Raw genomic sequence first — 25481 nt, 5'->3', positions numbered from 1 at the left:
GCAGAGTTAACACCGATTTACACCATTAACAGCTGAAAGAACGGCTTACCCGGAACTCCAACGGCTGCAAGAACAGGATAATAAATACGTTCTATCTGAACCATCACTGGATATTCCATTTCTGTGAGAAGCACTGACTTCTGTTGGCCTGGAAACCACAGCTCCAGCAGGCACTCTGTGCTGATCCATTCCAACAAGCCCTGATTTATACAGGGGATAAGTCTCCACTGACACGGTTATACTCCTGATCATTGTTATTAGTTACAGTCAGTTTAACAAACACATTATATCAGCAGCTTTGACTCCGATGTAAATAATGTGGTGAATGTAACACAAACATCTCAAAGCCCAGGTTATCAACTTAATCAGATCTCTCTCAGGAATAAAGTTTAAATCTGATCTCATACAGGACTGATCCAACAATAATGAGCAGCTCCATTTACAGTTTTTATATAATTGTATTGACCATGTTCACTCCTGGAGATTCAGTTATAATTTAGACCGATTTCTCCGCTGTGTAGACTGAATCCAGGGACAAAAGCAGACCCGTTTCACTCTGTTCCTGCAGTTTCCCCAGTTAGAATATGAATTGTGAGTCTTTGACAGAAATGACTGTGGGTGATATTAGGGGACGTACACTGAACGTGTCCCATTGACATGCCTCTCTCCGCTATTTTACTGCAGATGTTTACTCGTTTATTCCACATTGGTTCACGGCTCCAGTAAAATTGTCCCCGTGCAACACCGAGATCAGCTCATGACCCGATTTGAACTCCTTCACATAGGCCCCGTGATTTGCTCACCCGCCTCAATTCCTTCCTCAGCCCATTGCCATTGAAACCCTCATTAATGCCTCTGTTCCCTGCACCCCCCCCACCAACAGACTCCATTCCTCCGGCACTCCTGGCCGGCCACCCAACCTCCACCTTCCATAAACGTGAGCTCATCCAAAACTGTGTAATCCGTGTCCAACCAGCACCTGGTCCTGCTTGGCATCCCTGACCCTCACCGACTCCCAGTTCCATATTCCTTAAATTTAAAATTCTTATTCCTGGGATTAGATCCCTCCATGGCCCACCCCGCCTTACCGACAGACAACCCATCCAGTTACCTCCTCATTCTCCAGACACTGGCCTCTTTTGCTGGGACTACCCTCAATTGGTTCCACTCACCTATCTGATCATAGTCAGGAGAAGCTTCTCTTCCCAATCCTTGGCTCCCTCCTCTTCATCATCTACATGCTGCCCTTTGGTGACACAGTCCACAGACATGGAGCAGCTTTCAGATGGACGCTGACAAAACCACCGCCTCCCTTGACCCTTCCAATGTCTTTGTGTTGTCAGACCCACACCCTGATTGAGATGAGACACAATTTCCTCCAGTTAAAAATTGGGAAGTCATCATCTTTGGCCCCAAAATCTTCACATCCTTGCCACAGATTCCATCCCCACCGCTGGCTTTTTGATTGGTGAGTTGCTCACCAATCACCAAAGCCCTTACTGACCTGCGTTGGATTCTAGTCTCCAAAGCCTGTCGCTTATTTTTATTCTTTCTTCCATTCAAATCCATCAGAGCCTCACCACTCCCTGTCTCTGTCACCTCCTCCATTCCGATAGCCCCTCCCAAACACTCTGCTCCTCCACCTCTGGCCGCTTGTGCATCCGCAGTCCATTTGCCATACTTTTGACAGCCGTGCCTTAAGCCATCTCAACGTTCCAGAAAGCCCAACCTAAGTCGCTCCATCTCTCTCTCCCCCTTTCAGGTGTCAGACGTGGATCAGTGGTAGCAGTCTCGCCTCTGAGTTAGAAGGTTGTGAATTCAAATCCAACTCCTGAGACATGAACACATAATCCGGGCAGACACAACAGTGCCATTCTGAGGCAGCGCTGCACTGTCAGGGGGGCAATACTGAGGTAGTGCTGCACTGTCGGAGGGTCAGTACTGAGGGAGTGTTGCACTGTCGCAGGGTCAATACTAAGGGAGGGATGCATTGTCGGAGGGGCTGTATGGACGCACTGCTGCACTGTCAGAGGGTCAGTACTGCAGGAATGCAACACTGTCAGAGGGTCAGTAGTGAGGGAGCACTGTACGGTCGGAGGATCAGTACGGAGGGAGCGCTAAACTGTCGAAGGAGCAGTATTGAGGGTGTGCTGTACTATCGGAGGATCAGTACGGAGCGAGCGCTATCCTGTCGAAGGGACATATAGAGGTAGTTCTGCACTGTCGGAGGGTCAGTAGTGAAGGAGCGCTGTACTGTCGAAGGGGCAGTATCGAGGATGTTCTGCACTGTCGGAGGGTCAGTTGTGAAGGAGCGCTGTACTCTCCAAAGGGTAGTATTGAGGTAGTTCTGCACTGTCGGAGGGTCAGTAGTGAGGGAGCGCTGTACTGTCGAAGGGGTAGTATTGAGGAAGTTCTGCACTGTCGGAGGGTCAGTAGTGAAGGAGCGCTGTACTGTTGAAGGGGTAGTATTGAGGAAGTGCTGCACTGTTGTGGATGCCGCCTTGCAGACGAGACGTTAAACTGAAGCCCCATCTGCCCTCCCAGGTTGATGTAAAAGATCCCACGGCACGATTCGAGAAAGTGCAGGCGAGTTCTCACCGGTGTCCTGGGCAATATTTATCCCTCACTAAAACCGATTTTCTGGTCATTTATCTCATTGCAGTATGTGGGATCTTGCTGTGTACAAATTGGCTGCAGCATTTCCTACATTACCACAGTGTCTACACTTCAAAATCGGAGCATTCTATATTTGTTACAGCACAGGAGGAGGCCATTCGGCCTATCGAGCCCGTGCGGTTCTTTTTAAGAGCAATCCGTTAGACCCAATCTCCCGCTCTACCCTGTAGCCCTCCAAAGTTTTTCACTTGAAGTATTTATCCAATACTTTTTGAAGGCCATGATTGAATCTGCTTCCACCACCCTTTCAGGCAGCGCATTCCAGATCATAACAATTCGCTGCATTAAAAATTGTTTTCCTCATGTCGCCTTTTGTTATTTTGCCAATCACCTTAAATTATTTTGAACGCTTCTATCAAATCACCTCTTAACCTTCTCTGCTCTAAGGAGAACAATCTCAGCTTCTTCAGACTCTCCACATAACTGAAGTCCCTCATCCCTGGGAACATTCTAGTAAATCTCGTCTTCACCCTCTCTATCTTCTTCACTTCCTTTCTAAAGTGTGGAGCCCAGAATTGGACGCAATACTCCAGTTGTGGTCGAACCAGTGTTTTATAAAGGTTCCTCATAACTTCCTTGCTTTTGTGCTCCATGTCTGTATTTATAAAGCCCTAGATGCCACATGCTTTTTTAACAGATTTCTCAAACTATCCTGCCACCATCAAAGATTTGTGCACATACACCCCCAGATCTCTATGTTCCTGCATCCCCTTTAGAATTGTACCATTTAGTTTGTATTGCTTCTCCTCTTCCTGCCAAAATGTATCACTTCCCAATTCTCTGCGTTAATTTCATCTGCCACGTGTCCGCCCATTCCACCAGCCTGTCTATGTCCTCTTGAAATCGATCGCTATCCTCCTCACTGTTCACTACACTTCCCGACTTGGAAATATATCGCCGTTCCTTCATTGTCGCTGGGTCAAAATCCTGGAACTCCCTTCCTAACAGCACTGTGGGAGAACCGTCACCACACGGACTGCAGCGGTTCAAGAAGGCGGCTCACCACCACCTTCTCAAGGGCAATTAGGGATGGGCAATAAATGCCGGCCTTGCCAGCGACGCCCACATCCCGTGAACGAATGAAAAAAAAAATCGTTGAGCCATCTGCAAAATTTGAAATTGTGCCTTGTACACCCAATACCAAGTCATTGATATATATCAAGAAAAGCAGTGGTCCCCGCACCGACCCCCGGGAAACACTTCCTCCAGTCAGAAAAACAATCGTTCACTACTACTCTCTGTTTACTCTCACTTAACCAATTTCATATCCATGCTCCCACTGCCCCTTCAATTCTTGCGCTTCAAACCTGTTGACAAGACTATTATGTGGAACATTATCAAACTACTTTTAAAAGTCCATATACACATCAACGGCATTGCCCTCATCAACCCTCTGTTACCTCATCAAAAAACTCAGTCAAGTTAGTTAAACACGATTTGCCTTCAACAAATTCGTGCTGGTTTTCCTTTATTAATCAACACTTGTCTAAATGACTATTAATGTTGTCCCGGATTATCGTTTCTAAAAGCTTCCCCACCACCGAGGTTAAATTGACTGGCCTGTAGTTGCCGGGTTTATCCTTACACCCTTTTTTGAATAAGAGTGTAACATTTGCAATTCTCCGGTCCTCGGGCACCACCCCCATATCGAAGGATGATTGCAAGATTATGGCCAGAAACTCTGCAATTTCCACCCTTACTTCCCTCAGCAATTTGGTTGCATCCCAGCCGGACCGGGTGACTTATTTATTTGAGTACAGCCAGCCTTTCGAGTAGTTCCTCTATCAATGTTTAGCCCATCCTGTATCTCAACTACCTCCCTTTTTTCTTTGACTGGGCAGCACCTTCTTCCTTGGTAACGACAGATGCAAAGAACTCATTGAGTACCTCAGCTAGGACCTGGTGACTTAGCCAAACACTTCGAGCCAGGACGTGCAGGAGTGAAGATAGGAAATGCTTCTACGCACAAATGGTGGGTTAAGTTTGGAACGCTGTTCTGCAAACGGCAGTTGATGTTAGCTCAATCGAGAATTCTAAATCTGAGATTGATGGATTTCTGTGAACCAAGGGATATGGGGCTACGGCGGGTATATGGAATTAGGTCACAGGTCCACCCTGATCTGATCGAATGGTGGAAAAGGCTCGAGGAGCAAAATGCCACCGCCACTTGCTGCCTCCTGATATGTGCCAGCTTCTCCTGCAAGAAAGTGCCGAGTGTGTCTGGGTAATTTTCCTATCATGTTTGAATAGCTGCCAGTGTATGTGGCCTGTGAGTTGTGGGTGGGCGGCTTGCAACGGTGGTGGTGGGTAAGGGTGAGAAGGTTGAGTACTGATGGAAATAGTTTGTTGTTATGTGGGTGATGGGGGGTGTAGTTCATGGAGCAATGGGTGCAGCTATATGTGTAGTTGGTAGGAGACGCCACTTGACAGTTGACCTCACTCATCTTGACCACTCATGTCAAAGCATTTAACTTCTTCCTGTACTGCATCCATGTTCATGATGCTGTGCGCCTGGCATTGACCTCATCCTCTACTGCCTCCCACGACCTTTTGGGTGTATGTCTGGAGGATATCTTGCCCTCCGCAGATATAGGATGTCACTCGTCAGTCCACCTCTTGCACCAAGGCCTCTGGTGAATCAGCAGAGAACCTTGGTGCACGGACTCTCAGACCGGCGGATTGGTGAGGTCCAGCATGCAGATTTGGAGGATGTGGGATTTAATGGTGCACAACCTTTATTCAACATTTTAAATTAACTCACAGTATGTAAAAATAGGGATGGGACCTGCATCTGTGCTTTACGTGTGGGATGTCTGATCTCTGTTCAGACTCTGTACAGATATATTCGGCATAAGCTGCACAGAGAGACCTCTGGTGATCAGCAGCCTGAAGGAGGAAGAGGGCTCGGTGCCATCTTCACAGACCGACATGCTGAGGATCAGCAAGTCCTTTCATGCCGGGCTGTATGACGCGAAGCCCAGAGACAACACGACCTCCCAATCCTTCCTGTCCTCTCTCTCTTGGAGGAGAGCGAGCGGGAGAGCCTGGATTGGTCACTGACCTTGGACGAGTTGACAAAGGCCGTCTGGTCCTTCGAGAAGAGTAGATCTCCCAGGAGCGATGGTTTACCCGTTGACTTGTACTCGGCTCTGTGGAACTGGATAGACCCAATCCTACTGGAAGTGAACGGGGGTATGCTTCTGGCAGGCAGCATGTCAGAATCCACGAGGAAGGGGGAAAGGGAATAAATCAGAAATTGGCGACCGATTTCCTTGCTAAATGCTGACTACAAGATTCTGTCGAAGGCCATCGCCGACAGGCTCGAATCTGTTCTGGGGCGGGTGATCCACCCGGATCAGACCTGTAGTGTACCCGGCAGGAAGATCTCTGATAGCCTTGCGCTGCTCAGGGATACGATCGCCTACGTGCAGGACAGAGAGCTGAACACCTGCCCCAGGAGAAGGCCTTCGACAGAATATCCCACGCACACATGATTGACGTGCTATCCAAAATGGGGTTTGGGGAGGGAATCAGCGATTGGAGCCGACTGCTCGACATGGACATCCATTGCACAGTCCTAATCAATGGGCAGGAGTCAGAGCGTTTTCCGATCAGATCTGGAGTCCGACTGGGTTGTCCTCTCTCTGCGGTCTTGTTCATGCGTTGTGTCGAGCAATTTGCTGCGTCCATCAGAAAGGACAGAGTAATTAGGTAGGGTGACGATCACGGGCAACGGAGGCTCTCAGGTTAAGGCCTCCCTGTAAATGGATGACGTAACCGTCTTTTGATCCGATCAGCAGTCGATCCACAGACTGATGGACATCTGCGATCGTTTCGAGCTGGCCTCGGGGTCCAGAGTGAACTGCAATAAGAGTGAGGACATGTTCTATGGCAGGTGGGAGACCCGATCCTTTGATCCCTTCACCGTCAGGTCCGACTACCTGATGGTGTTGGGGATCGGGTTCGGGGGCCCCAGGACTCCACCAATAAATGGGAAGAGCGCGTCGCCATGGCTAAACAGAAGCTTGGTATGGTGGGGGGACGATCCCTCTCCATAACCAACAGGAACCTGGTGATAAGGTGTGAGGTACTCGCGGTGTTGCTCTACGTGGCCCAGGTCTGGTCCATTCACCACAGCTCCGTCACCACAGACACCCGAGCTTTCTTCCACTTTGTCTGGATGTCCTAAGTAGAATGCGTCCACAGGGACACCATGTACAATACACTGAGAAAACTGGGTCTATCCAACCGAGCAGACGCAGGAGGTCCCGTTCAGCTGGACTGCCCCCCCCCCCCACCTGTCCCAGGTGTAGAAGTTCCTGAGTTGGAACCACTTCGACCACAAGGCCGTCAGACAGTGGAACGTTCAGGGGGCTCTGCAGGAAAAGGAGAGGGTGGATCCGATCGACCAGTTCCCCGACCAGATGGTTGATGCCATTCGACAGAACGTCTCGTCGCCAGAACTGACCAACAGGCACCAGGATGTGGCCTGGATGGTGGTGAGAAGGGCCCTCCCAGTGCAGTCCTTCCAACATGCATGGAATATCAGCATCACCTCGAGCTGCCTTCAAGGCTGCGGGAATTGGACCGTCGTCTGTTTCCTGGTGGACTGGACCTTCATGCAGAATGTGTGGGGAGAGATGCGTTGGTATCTGTCCCAGTTCATCCCCAACACCTCAGTAACACAGGACGCTGTGCTCTATGGACTGTTCCCCGGGAGGCACACCGAGACAGATATCAACTGCTACTGGAAGACCATCAACTCGTTGAAGGAGGCCCTTTGGCACGCCCGAAACCTGCTGGTCTTCCAGCTGAAGGAGCTGTCCACGACCGAGTGTTGCCGACTGGCACACTCCAAGGTCCAGGAGAACATGCTGCGGGATACACTGAGGCGCGTTGCGGCCTACGCAAGGGCCCTATGGGGAAAGAGCACCGTGTAAACCCATCCCACCTTTTATTATACGGAATGTATTATAAGATATGTCCTGTACTTTGTATACACTGTTTATTGTATTGAAATAACGGGATCATAGTGAGTGCAATCTGTTTTGTATTGTTTAGAATTGAAATTGCGATTCTTACCCTGAACTGCAGGTATCATTAAATATTATGAAATAAAGTATATTTTGAAAATAAAATTGCCGCTCAACCGCACTCCTTTGATCAGCGAGAGACCTGTCCGAAAGACTGAGAGAATTCTTTTTTGCCTGAAAGTGAGTCCGGTTTGACGTGTTGTTGCACAAAGGCGCTACCTGCTGGTGAGCAGAGGCAAATGCTCGAACAAAACAGCCGTGTTCGGACAGACACAGAAAGCTTTCAGGTTTGAGAAAGGACAAATGCCAACATTTGAAGCAGTAAGCAGTCTGTAAAGTTAAGAATGCGGCCTTGAGCTCAATACCGCTTACTCCAAAAGCACGTTCATTATTTTGAGCCAGAATTAAACCAACGATTTAAGAGTGATTGTGCTTTCAAGTTTTAATCTCTACAAGTTTTCCACACTACCAGCTGAGCTCTCGAAGGGAAGCAGCAAAGGTCTCTCTCTTTGGTGATTGTTCTCCGTGTGCCTTTTGACACTCCCGGACTCGTGGAGTAGCGTGGGCATGACCGAGACTGACTCGGTACCTGCTCATACCGCAGCGCTGTGAGCGTGTGAGCTCCGACTTACTCGACACACCTTTGGCCAGTCGAGCAATGGGGAACGTGTCTGACCAAAATTCAGAAGATTGTTGGTTCGATTTCCACCTGGATGGAGAGTTTTTGCAAACTGCCGATCAGTTTATGATTTTACACCTTGCAAACTGTCCTACTTGATAGAGCTGCCTGGAGATTTATACATCAAGTGCCTTCTTAGCGCAGCAGGCAGCGCGTCAGTCTCATAATCTGAAGGTCTTGAGTTCAATCCTCAGAGAAGGCATCATTAAGCTTTTTTTTTCAATCTTTGCCGAAGACCAAAATCATGAATTTTTGCTTCCTGCAGCACACCAAAAGATTTGCTGCCCCTTGACCTCTCTGTACCGTAGCACGCAGTGAAGCTTAAGAAGTACATGGACCATGGGCTCGCTGAAAACTGACGCCACTTTTGTTTCTGGACAATTGACCCAAGTCAAACGGTGAGTGGAGAATGCAAGAATCCATCTTGCTATCTCTCACCTGCTCAGCGAGCATTCGACTAGAATCATGGAAAGTTACAGCACTGAAGGAGGCCATTCTGCCCATCGAGACCACACCAGCTCTATGCAAGAGCAATCCAGCTGGTCCCACTCCACCGTCCCATCGTTTTTCCTCATGTCATCTTTGGTGCTTTTGCCAATCACCTTAAATCTATGTCCTCTGGTCCTTCACCCTTCTGCAAATGGGAACGATTTCTCTCAATATACTCTGTCTAAACCCTTCATGGTTTTGAAAATCTCTATCAAATCTCCAGCTTCTCCAGTCTATCCACGTAACTAAAGTCCCTCATCGCTGGAATCATTCTAGTAAATCTCTTCTGCACCCTCTTTAATGCCTTCATATCTTTCCTAAAGTGCGGCGCCCAGAAGTGGACATAATACTCCAGTTGTGTCTGAACCAGTGTTTTCTAAAGGTTCATCATGACTTCCATACTTTAGTACTCTTTGCCTCTATTTATGAAGCCCAGGATCCCGTATGCTTTTTTAACCGCTTTCTCAACCTTCCCTGCCACTTTCAATGATATTTGCACATATACCCCCAGATCTCACTGTTCCTGTATCACTGTTACAATTGTGCCCTCTAGTTTATATTGCCTCTCCTCGTTCTTCCTACCGAAATGCATCAATTCGCATTTTTGTTCGTTCAGTGTCATTTGCCATGTGTCCGCCCATGCAACCAGTCTGTATATATTCTCTTCAACTCTATTCACTATCCTCCTCAGTGTTCATTACCCTTACAAGTTTGGTGTCATCTGCAAATTTTGAAGTTGTGCCCTGTGCACCCAAGTCCAAGTCATTAATATATATCAAGGAAAGCAGTGGTCACAGCACCGACCCCTGGGGAACACCACTGTCCACCTCCCTCGAGTCCGAAAAACAACCGTTCACCACTACTCTGTTTCCTGTCCCATAGTCGATTTTGTATCCATGTTGCTACTGCCCCCTTTATTCAATGCCCTTCACAGTGGTTGTTTCGCACTCGCCTCCAAGCAGTTCCACGATCAGCAGAGAAATCTTGCCTTGGGTTGGCCCCCTCCCTGACGACAAACAATACTTTGCTCCAATCGGTGGTATCGAGCATAAGCAAGTGAGCAACAGCAGAACGGGAAGCCACAGTAATCGTGAATGATGCTGAGAAGAGCCCGAGCCTGCGGAAGGTAGACGAGATCTCAGGAAAGGAACAGTGGCCCCGAGCTTGAGGGAGCAGCGAGAGCCCTGTCTGACTGATCGAAGACATTTTTGCCTGAAATCGGTTTGCGGTGTTGTAGCTCAAAGGCACTCCCTGCTGGTGAGCAGAGGCAAATGCTCGAGCAAAACAGCCGTGTTCTGAAAGACACAGAAAGCTTTAAGGTTTGACAAAGGAAAAGTGGTCTCCTGTGCCTCAGCGTCAACATGTTAAGCCGTAGGCTGCCTGTAAAGTTAAGAGAATGGCCTAGAGCTACTTACTCCAAAAGCACGTTTATTACTTCGAACCAGCAAACTTTGATCTGTTAATTGTACTGTAGACCTCTGCTCTACAAGTTGAGCGATCGAAAGGAAGCAGCTGATGTCTCTCTCTTTGGTGATTGTTCACCGTGCACCTATTGACACGCCCGGACTCGTGGAATCGCGTGGGCATGACCGAGACTGACTCGGTAACTGCTCATTCTCCAGCGCTGTGGGAGTGTGAGTTACTGCATGCTTTTTGAAAACTGGGCCAGTGGAGCAATGGATAACGTGTGGAGGGTCGATACCCGTTTGATTCGAAAGTTTCTGCGAATTTTTTTTATTACAAAACATATATTACTGCATACAATTTAAGAATACACAGAGTTAAAACTAAATTTCACAATTTCGAAGCAATACAGTACAATACAGACCGTATCTCACGGTATGAACCGTCCAGTTAAAGGGGCCTCATGCTGTGATCTCACGGTGTGAACCGTCCAGTTCAGGGGGCCTCATGCTGTGATCTTATGCTATGAACCGTCCAGTTAAAGGGGCCTCACCTTGTGATCTCACGGTGTGATGCATCCAGTTAAAGGGGCTTCAAAAATGATCTTTCGCTCCAGAGTCCGCTCCGTGGAGCAGGACGAGAAGTGCTCGCGCTTCTTCTTCCAGAAGCTGCTCAGGGAGACTTCTGTGATCAGCAGCCTGAAGAAGGAAGACCTCACAGACCAACATACTGAGTCCACCCCACCTTGTAATTTGCTCATTTACCTCATGCTCATGCTTTAATATTGCATTTTTTAAATAAAGATTAGAAAGTTATTTGATAAACTTGAGTAATGAAGGAGGAGAGACAGAAAGCGATAGAGAAACAACAACAGAGCAATAAACAGGTTGAACGAGGAACTGATATGGAGAGATAGGGAGATAAAGGTAGATAGATAGATAGCTATATAGATAGATAGATGGATAGATAGAGATAGATCGATCGGTAGATAGATATATGGTTTGATGGATAGAGATATATAGATAGATAGATGGATGGATAGATGGATGGATAGATAGATGGATAGAGAGATATATAGATAGATATATAGCTAGATATTTAAACAGATGGATGGATAGATAGATGGATAGAGAGATATAGAGATAGAAATACAGATGGATGGATGGATAGATATATGGATAGAGAGATTGATAGATAGAGAGATAGATGGATAGTGAGATAGATGAATCGATTGATAGATAGATGGAGAGATAGATGGATAGAAAGATAGATAGATGGATAGATAAATATATAGATAGATAGATACATTTAAAGCAGTGGAGAGACAACGATACATAGTTTGAGGTGCTGGATTAGTTTAAGACGCTGTACTAATTTGAGGTACTATATTAGTTTGAGGTACTGTATTCGCTTGAGGTGCTGTATCACTTTGAGGTGTTGTATTGGCTTGAGGTGCTCTATTAGTTTGAGGTGCTGTATTAGTTGAAGTACTTTATTAGTTTGAGATACTGTATTAGATTGAGATGCTGTATTAGTTTGAGGTATTACATTACTTTCAGGTTCTGTATCGGTTTGAAGTACTGCATTAGTTTAAGGTGTTGTATTTGTTTGAGGTACTGTATTAGTTTGAGGTACTTCATTAGTTTCAGATGATGAATTAGCTTGAGGTATTATAGTAGTTTCAGATTCTCTATCCGTTTGAGGTACTGTATCAGTTTGAGATACTGTTTTAGTTTGAGGAGCTCCATCAGTTTGAGGTGTTATATTAGTTTGGGGTATCTGTATTGTAAGGAAAGAGTCAGTCTTTATATTGAAGTAATATTAACCTTTAGCTTTTGCCTCTTAAGTGAGGAAGTATAAATCTCCGTTGGGAGAATGAAACTACAATCATAAGACAGATTTGCTTCATTTTATATGCATGCATATGTTGAATATAGAGACGAGTAGATTCTGAAGTCCAGAAACACTTGGATTGTTGCTGATATCATTATACTCGTAAGTTTAATTATCCTTTTGATATAAACAATTGCCTGACAATCATAACAAGACCTTTAAGTCATTCATAGCTGCTGTGTATGTGTGTCAGGCAGCTTTGTGTGCTATTCGTCTTACCAGCTTCACAGGCAAGCAGGAGAGGTGTGACATCTGTATGATTGCTACGTATCATTCCAAGCTGATGCTGCGGGAAAGGACTGTACTGGTGAGAGATAAACACCATTCTGTTTTCTGGTCAATTGGCAAGGCCATATGTTTTAACTATCAAGTTCAAAAGTTATAGTTATGATGAATGCCTGAAGCAGAACACCTGGCTGTGCGGAAGGAGCCTGTTTGCACCACAAGGCGACATCTAGTGGAGGAGTGCAGTTAGGTGATGAGGGAAGTGATACTCTGATAACATCGAAAATGCTGGAAACCCTCAGCAGGTCAGGCAGCATCTGTGGAGAGAGAAACAGAGTTAATGTTTCAGGTCAATGACCTTTCATCAGAACCAAGTTGGGCAGTTGTGTTCGGTACTAGTATGAAACATCGGAATTGTTTCACTCATGTGGGGTGATTTGGGTACTTTTCTGTCTTTGGAAGTTCAAGATCCAAAGTAAAATAAGGGCTTATCTGGGATTTGAACTCGGAACCTCTCACATATTCATAGTAACAAACCCGAAGCAAGAATCATACCCCTAGACCAACGAGCCCACTACTAACAACCAATCCACTCTAGAGCCAGCCATCGTGAAACCCTTTTTGGTGGCTATCGTTGATAAGCAATTATGAGGACAGGTTGCATGGACGACACTTGCATTCCCTTGAGTTTGGAATATTAAGGGGTGATCTAATTGAGGTGTTTAAGATGATTAAACATTTGACAGGGCAGATAGAGACTATTTCCTCTGGTGGGGAGAGTCCAGAACAATGGGGCGTAACATTAAAAAATTCGAGCTGGGCCATTCAGGGGTGATGTCAGGAAGAATTTCATTACACAAAGGGGAGTGGAAATCTGGAACTCTCTCCCCCAAAAAGCTGTTGAGGCTGGGGGTCAATTGAAAATGTCAAAACTGAGATTGATAGATTTTGGGGCTAATTCGGGAGTTTAATGACTTTGACATTTTTCCCTGTGACTTGTATCGTTTCGATCGATGAAATATTCGTGAAAAGAGTCAGTGCAAAGAGAGTCAACGGTTCATGTTTTCCCGAGACACTTCCTTCAGACCTGAGACCGAAAAGTTTGTCGTTTCCGTAGTGTAGCGGTTATCATGTTCACCAGTTACACGCAGAAAGTCCCCGATTTGATCTCGGAGGGAAGCATTTTGTTGGGACTTGCTCCCCATAAACCTCCAGGGTTGAGTTTCTTCAAGCGTGGAAGGGGCTACAAACCTTTTTAAATTTAACAACAGCTGCACCAGATTCTTGGTGTAATAAGCACTAAACATTTTTAAGCAGACTCCTAAAATACAGTATGTAAAATGGGAAGGGATAAAAGTTCATGACATGCAAAGCACAAAGGTTTATTAACGTTTTAATTGTCACTTGGTAAACAAGTTAGCATTTCCTTCGGTGTGCAACAGAACGTATTAATGGTGATTTACAAAAAACATTAAGTGTCTCACAGACATGCATTATTTTGTGCAATGAACTATTCCCAATCACTAGGGAACACTGCATCAAACATATATCGACCGTTCTTTCATCGTCGCTGGGTCAAAATCCTGCAACTCCCGACCGAGCAGCACTGTGGGAGAACTTTCACCACACGGACTGCAGCGGTTCAAGAAGGCGGCTCACCACCACCTTCTCAAGGGCAATTAGGGATGTGCAATAAATGCTGGCCTCGCCAGCGACGCCCACATCCCATGAACGAATAAAACAAATCTCTGTGCTCTTCCAATTCTGGCCTCTTGCGCATCCCCGATTTTAATTGCTCCACCATTGGAGGCTGTGCCTTCAGCTGCCTCGACCCGAAGCTCTGGAATTCCCTCCCTCAACCTCTCCGCCTCTCTCTCCTTTAACACATACCTTAAAACCTAACTCTTCGACCAAGCTTTTGGTTACCTGTCCCAATATCTCCTTATGTGGCTTCGTGTCAAGTTTTGTTTAATAACGTTCCTGTGAAGCACCTTGTGACGTTTTACTACGTTAAAGGCGCTATGTAAATACAAGTTGTGTCCTCTGGTTATCGACCCTCCTGCCAATGGAAAGAGCTTCTCCCCATCCATTCTATCAAAATAATTTGAACACCTCTATTAAATCTACCCTTAACCTTTTTTTGCTCCGAGGAGAACAATCCCAGCTTCTCCAGTCTCTCCACATAACCCATCCCTGGACACGATGCAAGGCGGAGGTTTGCAACCAGGTTTGAAAATTATTGCCAGTCGGGAGCTGGACAAATCGAAAGGAACCGAAATGACAAACAGCTTTGTGAATCTGCAGATACGCTTTGGGAAACGGAATTGGAGACGAATAAAGGACTGTCCAGACAGGCGGCCAAGACGCAGCTGAGTCGGCATGTCCCCCTGGAACAGTTCCTCTGATGTTATGAGTGAAATTAAGAGGTCGGAGCCATTTAAACCGCTCCCAGTTGCTGCAGATCAGGCATCAAATCCTGACATCAGCATCAGGACGCTCGGAATATTTTTTTTATTCGTTCATGGGATGTGGGCGTCGCTGGCGAGGCCGGCATTTATTGCCCATCCCAAAAAGCCCTTGAGAAGGTGGTGGTGAGCCGGCTTTTGAAACCGCTGCAGTCCGTGTGGCGAAGGATCTCCCACAGTGCAACTAACTAACAGACAAAGCACCGGTAATATTTTGTAACCTTGTCCCCATTAAAAATGATTAAATATTTAACGATTCACATTGCTAATTAAATGTGAACAAAGTCCATATCGCCCAGCCCTGTTAATGCAGTCCGCTGAGAGCAGGCGATGAATGCCAGCGTGATATTGGGGGTGAAGGCTGCTTCCAATACTGTCTCACACCCCGTGGGACCTGGCGGAGATTTGATAAGACTCATCCATTCAACCAAGATATGAAACGGTGTTTAAGAAACATTCAAAAATATAATAACATCCAGGATCCTGTCTTCAGAGTGCGTGGCGCAAAGGTCTGACTCCGGATTAAAAGGCTGGTTAACTTGCTTCAGCTTTCTGAAATGTACTTGTCCATCCTTCAGAGGTCATGGGAAATATGTTTTTTGCCTTTCGAAAAAAGACGCGAAAGTTAGAGACATGTTTGGTTTTCAACACGGCTGGTGAAATGGCCGGACTATCATAAATTCGGATTCGCCTTTGAAACATTTAAAGGCGACTACCTAAAAATCACTTCGTGCAAATTTAAAATCACGGTTCCTATTTATTTAGGTCTGAAAGAAATAACGATAAACGAGTCAGTCAGTGCCCGCGGTGAGACGGTGATGAACTTGTTTGTTGTGAAGTTCACCGCTGGGCTAAAGTTGACGCCGTTTAAAAAACGCGAACCCACTCAATGTCAAGGATGAGCTCATAACCAACAGGACCTGTCAACGTCAAACACCTCCTTTCTTGTTCAATAGAGGGAGCAGAGGCGTGTACATCATCAGACGCCAGCAACTTTAAGAAATGGAACAGATAAAGGCATAGATGCAAATTCCAAATCTTTTCAATGCAGTTATTTCACTTTATTAAAAGTGCCGTGAGGCTGAAAACGGGTCCCAGATGATTTGCGTTCACTCGTGACTTGTTTTCCAGTATTTGTCCGTTAGCTTTGCAATTCAATTTGTATTGGATATTGAAAGTATTTCAGGATGATTGCACAACATACCATGTGTAAAGCAACCATCTTGATAACTTCAATCATCACACACTCGACATCGACGCTGCAGAGACCCCAGCACCCCTTTCAATATTGTTTTTCTTAACTCACAGTTTTCAAAAGGGAATTGGATAAACGCTTGGATGGAAACATGTTCAGGGTTATGGGGAAACAGCAGGCGAGTGGGACTAACTGGACAGCTCTTTCAGAGAACTGGCACTGGCACGATGGGCCGAATGGCGCTATCTTATTCTACGATTCTATTAATAGATCAATTTCCGCCTTTCACTGAGCCTCCCTAATGGAGCGCAGTAATCCTGTCCCTGTGAAATAAGCTCCTGAACAGTAATACGGAAATTAGCGTGGCTGAGCGGTTTGAAACTCTGGTTAGGCTCCGAACTGGAAATTTCCTCTCTAAGTTTGATTAGTTTATCAATTATCTCCCACTTTCGATCTTAAATGTCTTTACATATCTTTTTGATCTCTTCTTCTACTGTCACGCCCACAACACCAGTCTCCCTGGTAAATACTGAAGCAAACTGATTATTTGATATTTCTGCCATTTCGCTGTCATTGCCTGTGAGTTTGTCGTGTGTATCCCTTAGTGGCCCTATTCCTATCCTAAACTTTCTTTGGCTGTTGATGTGTCCAGAATACTTTGCTTTTTTTGATATTCCTTTTTGCCTTTCTAATAGTTCTTTAGACTTCTTTCCCAGTCTTTTCACATTCCCCTCTCTCCTTTATTGTCCAGTGTGTGCCTTTTTCTTCAGTTTCAATTTTGCCCTTGTTTCTTTATTCATCCCTGGTGTGTCATTTCTGGATGGTTTGTTCTTGCTTTTTAGTGGGATATATTTCTCCTGGACTCGATTGATCACCGTTTTCAATGTTTCCCACTGCTGTTCTATTTCTTTGTCCAGGTCATTAATATGTCAAACATTTCACAGTTTGAAACTTCTCAAGTCACATTTCCATCACAAAGCCAGTTGCTTTTCTGGGAGCAGGAAATCAACTTGGTCGAAAAATCAGCTGCAGCCGAATCCACAAATATAATATTTTCACGTCTTCGTGAAAATAAGCAACGTCAGAAGTGGGATTCGAACCCATGGTTCCAGAAGAGACTGTGACCAGACCGCAGCACCTTAGACCGCTCGGCCATCCGGACTACAAATTTAATGTTTCATTCTGCATCAATTCTGCACCGTTGGCCAGTGAACGCAACATAAAAGTTTAAAATGACACTCGAACAACGTGGGGGTCGAACCCACGACCCTGACATTAAGAGTCTCATGCTCTCCCAACTGAGATAACCGGGTTTGTGTATCTGTAACCACCTTATCTGTTATTGCAGCAAGCAGGAGAAAGACTCCATTTCAAATTATTGGAATCAATTCTGAGGGACAGGATGAACTGTCACTTCGAAAGGCACGGACTAATCAAGGACAGTCAGCATGGATTTGTTGAGGGGAAGTTGTGTCTGACTCACCTGATTGATGGATGAGGGTAGCGCAATTGATGTCGTCGACATGGATTTTAGCAAAGCTTTTGAAAAGTTCCCACATGGCAGATTGCTCAAAAAAGGAAAGGACCATGGGATCCAAGGGAATGTGTCTTGTTGGATCCAAAATTGGCTCAGTGGCAGGAAGGAAAGTGTAATGGTCGACGGGTGTTTTTGTGGCTGGAAGGCTGTTTCCAGTGGGGTGCCGCAGGGCTCGGTGCTTGGTCCTTTGCTTTTTGTGCTCGACATTCACGATTTGGACCGAAACTTAGGGGACATGATTAAGAAATTTGCGGGTGACACAAAAATAGGCCGTGTGGTTGATAGCGAGGAGGAAAGCTGCAGACTGTGGGGGTTCAGGCAATTTTCTGATAACAAGGCACTCAATCCATCTCTGAACGAATTTTGAACGAATACGTGTGTTTGACCCAGCACAGGCACGATGGGCCGAATGATCTCCTCTTGTGGACTAACATAATACGATGATACTAAGTGTTATCAGTCGGAAAAGCAACACATTGCAAATAAGAGCAGAGAGAGGAAACTCGTCTAACAGCATAACAGCACGGTGAGATATTGTATTTGAGAAGGATGAGGAGGGATAGTTTATCATGGTGGGAGTCACATCGGGCATCATTTGTGACTTTGATAAGGACCATTGCATGCTGCGACTGGGGCGGAAACCTAATTGGAGAGATTCAGCCCCATCGTGCGCGGTGAGATGGAGGGGGGTGGGGGAAGTGTCAGAGCTGGGGCTCACCGGTGGAAGCAGCATAAAAGTTTAAAACGGTACTCGCCCAACGTGGGGCTCAAACCCACTATGCTGAGAGTTTTTAAAGAAAAGGTGAAGCTGCCACTGTCTGAATCTCTTGCTGTACTTGAAAGAACACATTCCAAGTACGAGCAGAGAGAGGACACCATTCAGTTGCCCATTGTGTTGAGCAAGGTACCATCGGTTTCTGTAGTATAGTGGTTATCAGATTTGCTGAACACGCGAAAAGTCCCCGGTTCGATCCTGGCTGGAAACATTATGTTGGAACTTGGTCTCCATGAACATCCAGATCTATTTTCTTCTGCCAAAAAGGGAGACAGTGGCTGCTCCCTTATTCTTTGTAAGCTGCATCTTTTACTTCATTAAACAGATAACTTTGAGTGATAGAAAACTGATCCTCAGTGACGCTCATTTTAAATTTTATTCCCTTTTACTCTAAAAGGGTATATTGGCCTTGGAAGGAGCGCAGACCAGAATTACCAGAATGTTAGCAGGGCTCGAAGGGTTAAATTATGAGGAGCGGTTACATACTTGTATTCCCTGGAATATAGAAGGCTTTTTAGGATTTTGAAAGGGAGATAGACAAACCCTTTCCGCTGGTGAGGGAGTCTAAGACAATATCACAATATCACAAAAGCTGTTTTACGAGTGAAAACAGCCCAACGCATCACTGTGAGTGTCAGAGACGAGTCTCAAGGTGCCGCGTCCTGTACAGTGAATGTCAAAACTTTTAAAAGTTGCAGAAAGTGTTAGGGATTCAGTTTCACAAACCTTTAATGGGAATGAGATTTTGTCAGAGGTTGCAGCGTTCCCTACTTCTCTTGCCCTTTGGGAGACACCTGTTCCGGTTTAAATTTACAAACTGGGTGAGTTGGTGATCACGGTACAGCAGACTCAGCGGTCCCGGGTGAGAGAGAGAGAAATCAGCCCGGGCGCGGCCACAATGTGCGCGGTGACACTGCACGGGAGGTCGGGGGGAGTCAGAGCTTGGGTTCACCCCTGAAAGCAACATAAAAAGTTTAAATCAGAATACGCCAACATGAGGCTTGAGCCCACGCCCCTGAAATTTGCCGTTTCACACTCTAACGACTGAGCTAACCGGGCCGGAAAAACACGAGCCACTTTTGCAGAATCATCGCAAATTGACGGCACAGAAGGAGGCCATTCGGCCCATCGCGTCCGGGCCGGCCGAAAATGAGCCACCCAGCCTCATCCCACTTTCCAGCAATCGGTCCGTCGTCTTGCAGGTTACACCACTTCAGGTGCAAATCCAAGTATTTTTTAAAAAAATGTTGCGAGGGATTCTGCCTATACCACCCTTTCTGGCAGTGAGTTCCAGATCCCAAACACCCTCTGGGTGAAAAAATTCTCCTCAGCTCCCCTCTAATCCTTCTACCAATCACTTTAAATCTATGCCCCCTGGTTATTGACCTCCCTGCTATGGTAAATAGGTCCTTCCCATCCACTCTATCTAGGCCCTTCATAATTTTGTACACCTCAATTAAATCACTCCTCAGATTCCTCTGTTCCAAAGAAAACAACCCCATCCTCTCCAATCTTTCCTCACAGCCAAAAATCTCCAGCCCTGGCAACCTCCTCGTAAATCTCCTCTGTACCCTCTCTAGTGCAATCACATCTTTTTTGACCAGTCTGCCAATTGGGACCTTGTCAAAAGCCTTGCTAAAATCCAAGTAGACTACATCAAAGTACTCCAGGTGTGTTCTCACCAAAGCCCTATTTAATTGCAGCAAGACTTCATTACTCTTATACTCCAACCTCCTTGCAAAAAGGCCAACATACCATTTTTCTTCCTAATAGCTTACTGTACCTGCATGTTAACTTTCTGTGATTTGTTTACAAGTACACCCAACTCCCTTTGAATATCAACATTTATTGGACTCTCACCTTATAAAAACTATTCTGCTTTTCTATTCTTCCTACCAAAGTGGACAATTTCACATTTCCCCACCTTATACTCCTACTGCCACCTTCTTACCCAATCAATTAACCTGTCCACCTCCCTTTGCGTCCTCCTCACGGCTTACTTTCCCACCTACCTTTGTATCATCAGCAAACTTGGATACATTACACTCGGTCCCCTCATCCATGTCATTAATATAGAATGTAAACAGCAATTGCAACATAAATTGTCCGCCCAGGATCGAAAGCAGGGCCGTTCGCGTGTCAAACGAACTGGTAACCACTACAACACAAAAAACCGCTGGTGACTTATACTGGGCAGAGGGGAACCGACCAGTCACCTCTGTCTGCTCTGATTGGGACAGTTTTACCTCTCTTTAAACAACATCTCTCCTGTCCCACACTTAAATCATGGAATTCAATCATAGAATATTACAGCACAGAAGGAGGCCATTCGGCCGTGTTGCCCTGCCTACTCTTTGAAAGAGCTGTCCAATTTAGTCCAAAAAAACCAGCCTTTTCCCCATAACCTTGCAAATCAGTTCTCTTCAAGTACCTGTCCAATTGCCTTTTGAAAGTTCCTATGAAAGCTGCTTCCACCACCCTTTCAGGGAGTGGCCACCAGATCGGAACAACCCTCTGTGTGAAAAAAATCTCCTCATTTCCCCTCTAGTCCTAAAAGCTCTCAATCCTTCTCCAAGGATGCCTTTTTACAAACATTTCATTCATCAAAAACCACACAAGTTACACCGGAGAAAGTCTTCATTTTCAAGTAATGAACGTTCCGAAGGAGCTCCCTAATTTCCCTCCCCTAACATTATGAATCAGATCATTCTCGTCCGGATCCTTTTCCACATGAACAGGCCACGCCCACCCCCGTCAGGAAATAGCCATTCTGATTCTGTGACTGTGGCCAGCTTTGTTCGGGCAGTTGGTTTGACAGGGACCTCACACCGCACCCTCCTCCCGTGTTTTCTTCCACATCCGCAGATTGGGGCCGGGCCTGGACTGATTTTTTTTCTCTGTCTCACCCGGGGCCGCTGAGTTTCCTGCTCAGATCACAAACCAGCTCTCCTACACCCGATCAACAATTCACCCAGTTTGTAAATTGAAACCGGAGCAAGTCCCTCGTCAGAGGGCAAGAGATGTAGGGGAGGCAGCAACCTCTGACTAAATCTCAGGCTCATCAGAGAGGTTTGTGTCTCTGAACCCCGAATAACCTTCTGCTCCTTTTATAGTTTTGATCATTGCGCACGAGGCGGCACTGACAGAATCGTCTCTTGCACTGACAGTCAAGCAAGCAGAGGGTTCACTTGCAAAAGCAGCGTCAAAGTTTAAAACAGAATTTGCCCAACGTGGAGCTCGAACCGACGACCACAAGATTAAGAGTCTTATGCTCCACCGACTGAGCTAGCCGGGCCCACTAAAATCTCTCCATTTGGTCTGTTATTGCAGTGAGGCAGCTGCTGGCTCCCCCCGAGGGGCTGAGTTTCGAATCGGAGAAGGAGACAGCTCAGAAGCAGGCCATTCGGGCCATCGCGCCCGTGCCTTGTCCTACAAACCATGTACCAGATTCTCCTGAATTCCAAGGTGTGGAACGAAAGCGAACAACAAAAGCCCTTACATTCGACCGTGGAGGTACAGGCAATTCTCTGAGAAACCGGTTTGTCTATTTCCCGGTGTTTGCCTGTCTCTCTGGCTGTGTTTATCTCTGTGCGTGTGGAGCTGCAGGCTGATTTTGAATTAATAAGTGCGTTTGTGTATGTTTCTTGCAATAAATAAATGAGGGAATCAGACGCTTCTCTCCCTGACACTGGGGAACTAGTGAGGCAGAATTCAGAGCAGGGATCTCAATATGTATTATTCAGTCTCTTACCAGCGCGAAGAACAAGTGCGACCCAGACGTGATTTAAACACTGAGCTATCTCATGTGGAGTCAGTACGCGCTACCATTGCGCCACGAAGTGAGATAGTAGAGAGTTGGGTTTTACCTTTATGAACGTTTCTCATTTACTGTTTCATTTATTTCAGATTCCCAAATCCCCGCCCACTCCCACCGGGTGTCAGGCAGCCTCAGAAGCAGCCTTCACCTGTCCGCGGCAGCTTGTCTGCAGCAAACCCAATGGCACACACCCGGCACCCAGAATCATCACATCACAGGAAAGGAACTGCTCAAAATGCAGAAGAGGACGGGCAGCATCTGAAAAAACGCGGAGACTTTCGGTGTGTGGAATTTGTTCAAGACTGCTCAGAAGACGGTGTTAGAATGTAAACTATGGATTTGTATAAATGGATGTCATGCTTCTTTATCAAGTGAGTGTTTATGTTCTGTGTGCCATTGAAAAATTTATTTTGATTATTTTTAAAATATGATATATCTTGTCATAAATATGTATGATTGCATCTGTGACATTTATAAATACATTTGGGTGTAACTGTGTGGTGGTTATCATTATATATCTGTGTATCTGTGTTATGTATTTGTGTGCAATGAAAAATAAGACATAGAGGACTGAAGCCGATGGTTTCATTCTTCCCGTCGTTTAGCAGCAGGAAATTACTCGGCCATGCAGGCGACTTTTTTGTCTTCATTCATGGGATGTGGGTGTCAATGGCAAGGTCAGCATTTATTGCCCATCCCAAATAGCTCTTGAGAAGTTGCTGGGGAGCCTCCTTCGTGAACTGCAGCTTTCATTGACTGTGTTATTGACATTTTCTGGATTTGCAGAAACTATTTCCGCTGGTTGCGAATTCTAGGACGAGGGGGCACAGTCCAAAAATTAAATCTGAGATAGATAGCTTTTTGCCAACCGAAGGTATTAAGGGATATGGGCCAAAGGCAGGTATATGCAGTTGGATCACAGATCAGCCATGATCTTATCAAATGGCGGAGTGGGCTCGAGGGGCTGAATGACCGACTCCTGTTCCTATGTTACATTTCCCCATGTTACATTTCCCCAAGTGTCTGTTTTCTCCATAGTTTTCACAGAGGAAAAAAAAACCTGCCCCAACATAATGCTCCCGCCCATGATCGAAACGGGGACTTTCTGCATATCAGGACAAGGTGATAACCGCTACACTACGGAAACCTCTGTTCTGATTAATAGCCAGAAGTTAGAATGACTGCATTGATTCTCTTTCATAACTATTCAATTGATCGAAGTTGCACAAGTCACAAAAGAAAAATGTTCATTTCAAAGTTATTAAACTCCCAAATGTGACCTGCCTTGTTTGGACAGGGGTTGACCCAGACGTCACAGCCTCAACAAAGCATATTCTCAACATTTCCATTGGGAACAAGAGGAGGCCATTGAGCCCCTTGAACCTGTTCCGCCCTTCAATTAGATCATTGATGATCTGCACGTCAAATCTATTTACCCTCCTTTGCTCCCGATCCCTCGATACCCTCAGCCAACAAAACTCTATCGATCTCAGTCTTGAAAGCTTCAATTGCCCCCCAGCATCCACAGCCTTTTGGGGGACAGAGCTCCAGATTTCTATTGCCCTTTGTGTAAAAAAGTGCTTCCTGATTTCGAACCTGAGTTGCATGGTTCTAATTTTAAGCTTATGTCCCCCTCGTTCTTGATTCCCCAGAGGAAATTGATTCTCTCTCTCTCTCGATTCTATCGAATCATTTAAACATGTTAAACATCTCGCTCAGACCGCCCCTCAATCTTCTATACTCGAGGGAATACGCAGCCTGTCGTCATAATTTAACCCTTTTCGCCCCGATAACATTCTGGTCAATCTGCTCTGCACCCCCTCAAAGGTCAATCTATCCTTCCTGAGGTGCAGTGTCCAAAACTGAACGCAGTTACTCCAGACGCAGGCTAAACAGAGCTTTATATAACTGCAACATACATTCCACTTCTTTATATTCCAGCCCCCTGAGATAAAGGTTAACACTCCGTTAGTCTTTTAAATTATTTTTGGACCCGTCCGTTAGCTTTTACTGATTTATGTAAATGAACCGTTAATTCTCTCTGCTTCTCCACAGTTCCGAGCTTCTTACCATTTGGAAAATACCCTGACCATAGGTCCAAAGTGGATTACCCCACATTGAACTCCATCTGCCATAGTTTTGCCCACTCACTTAATCTATCAATGTCCCTTTGTAACTTTCAACTCGCATTCCACACTACTTACTGTACCACCTAACTTAGTGTCATCAGCAAACTTGGATATACGACTCTCTGTTCCTTCATCTCAGTCATTGATAAATATAATGACAAGCTGAGACCCCAGTTACAGATCCCTGGGGGACACCACAAGTCGCATCCTGCCAATTGGAGTATGTACCCATTATCCCTACTCTCTGTCTCCTATCTGCGAACCAATTCTCTCCCCATGTCAATAATTTGACTCAAGTTTCATGCGCTTTCATTTTTGCGAACAGTCTCTTGTGTGGAATCTTATCAAATGCCTGTCGGATTTCTATATTAATAATATCATAGGAACATAGGAACATGGGAACATACCCTTTGTGTATAGAAGTGTTTTCTAATCTCACTCCTGAAAGGTCTGGCCCCTCGTACGAGAATCCCCAACCAGCGGAAATAGTTTCTCTCCATCCAGAAAATGTCAATGACACAGTCAATGAAAGGCGCAGTTCACGAAGGCGACTCACCAGCACCTTCTCAAGAGCAATTAGGGATGGGCAATAAATGCTGATCTTGCCATTGACACCCACATCCCATGAATGAAGACAAAAAAAGTCGTCTGCATGGCCGAGTAATTTCCTGCTGCTAAACGACGGGAAGAATGAAACCATCGGCTTCAGTCCTTTGAACGAACTGTATACACTTGCCGTCGAGCTCAATCCCCACTTGGTCCTCTGCCCCGAATATCCACTGCATCAGCAAATCCTCCATAACATAGAATCTCAGCATGGAAACATCATAGAAGGAGGCCATTCGGCACATCGTGCATGTGCCAACTCTTTGAAAGAGCTATCCAATTAGACCCACTCCCCTTCCCTTTCTCCATAGCCCTGCAAAATTTTCCCCATCAAGTTTTTACCCAGTTCCTCTTTGAATGTTATTATTGAATCTGTTTCCACCACCCTTTCAGGCAGTGCATTCCAGATCATGACAACTCGCTGCGTAAAAACATTCTCCTCATCTCACCTCTGTTGCCAATGACCTTAAATCTATGTCCTCTGGTTACCATCCTTTCTGGCACTGGAAATAGTTTCTCCTGATTTATTCTATCAAAACCTTTCATGATTTTGAACAC

General features: G+C 45.7%; 2 non-coding genes across 2 annotated transcripts; one reads left to right on the top strand and one right to left on the bottom strand.

The window, feature by feature from the left end:
- The first annotated feature begins 8517 nt into the window (after nt 1–8517).
- Nucleotides 8518–8590, top strand: trnam-cau (transfer RNA methionine (anticodon CAU)). The gene has a single exon. It is a non-coding gene; the product is annotated as a tRNA-Met (tRNA).
- Nucleotides 8591–21593: 13003 nt separating this feature from the next.
- Nucleotides 21594–21666, bottom strand: trnak-cuu (transfer RNA lysine (anticodon CUU)). The gene has a single exon. It is a non-coding gene; the product is annotated as a tRNA-Lys (tRNA).
- Nucleotides 21667–25481: the final 3815 nt, after the last annotated feature.

Source organism: Heptranchias perlo, unplaced genomic scaffold (genome assembly GCF_035084215.1).
Source record: "Heptranchias perlo isolate sHepPer1 unplaced genomic scaffold, sHepPer1.hap1 HAP1_SCAFFOLD_59, whole genome shotgun sequence".
Lineage (NCBI taxonomy): Eukaryota > Metazoa > Chordata > Chondrichthyes > Hexanchiformes > Hexanchidae > Heptranchias > Heptranchias perlo.
Note: the sequence above shows the minus strand (reverse complement) of the source record. Positions and strands in the feature narration are given on the sequence as shown.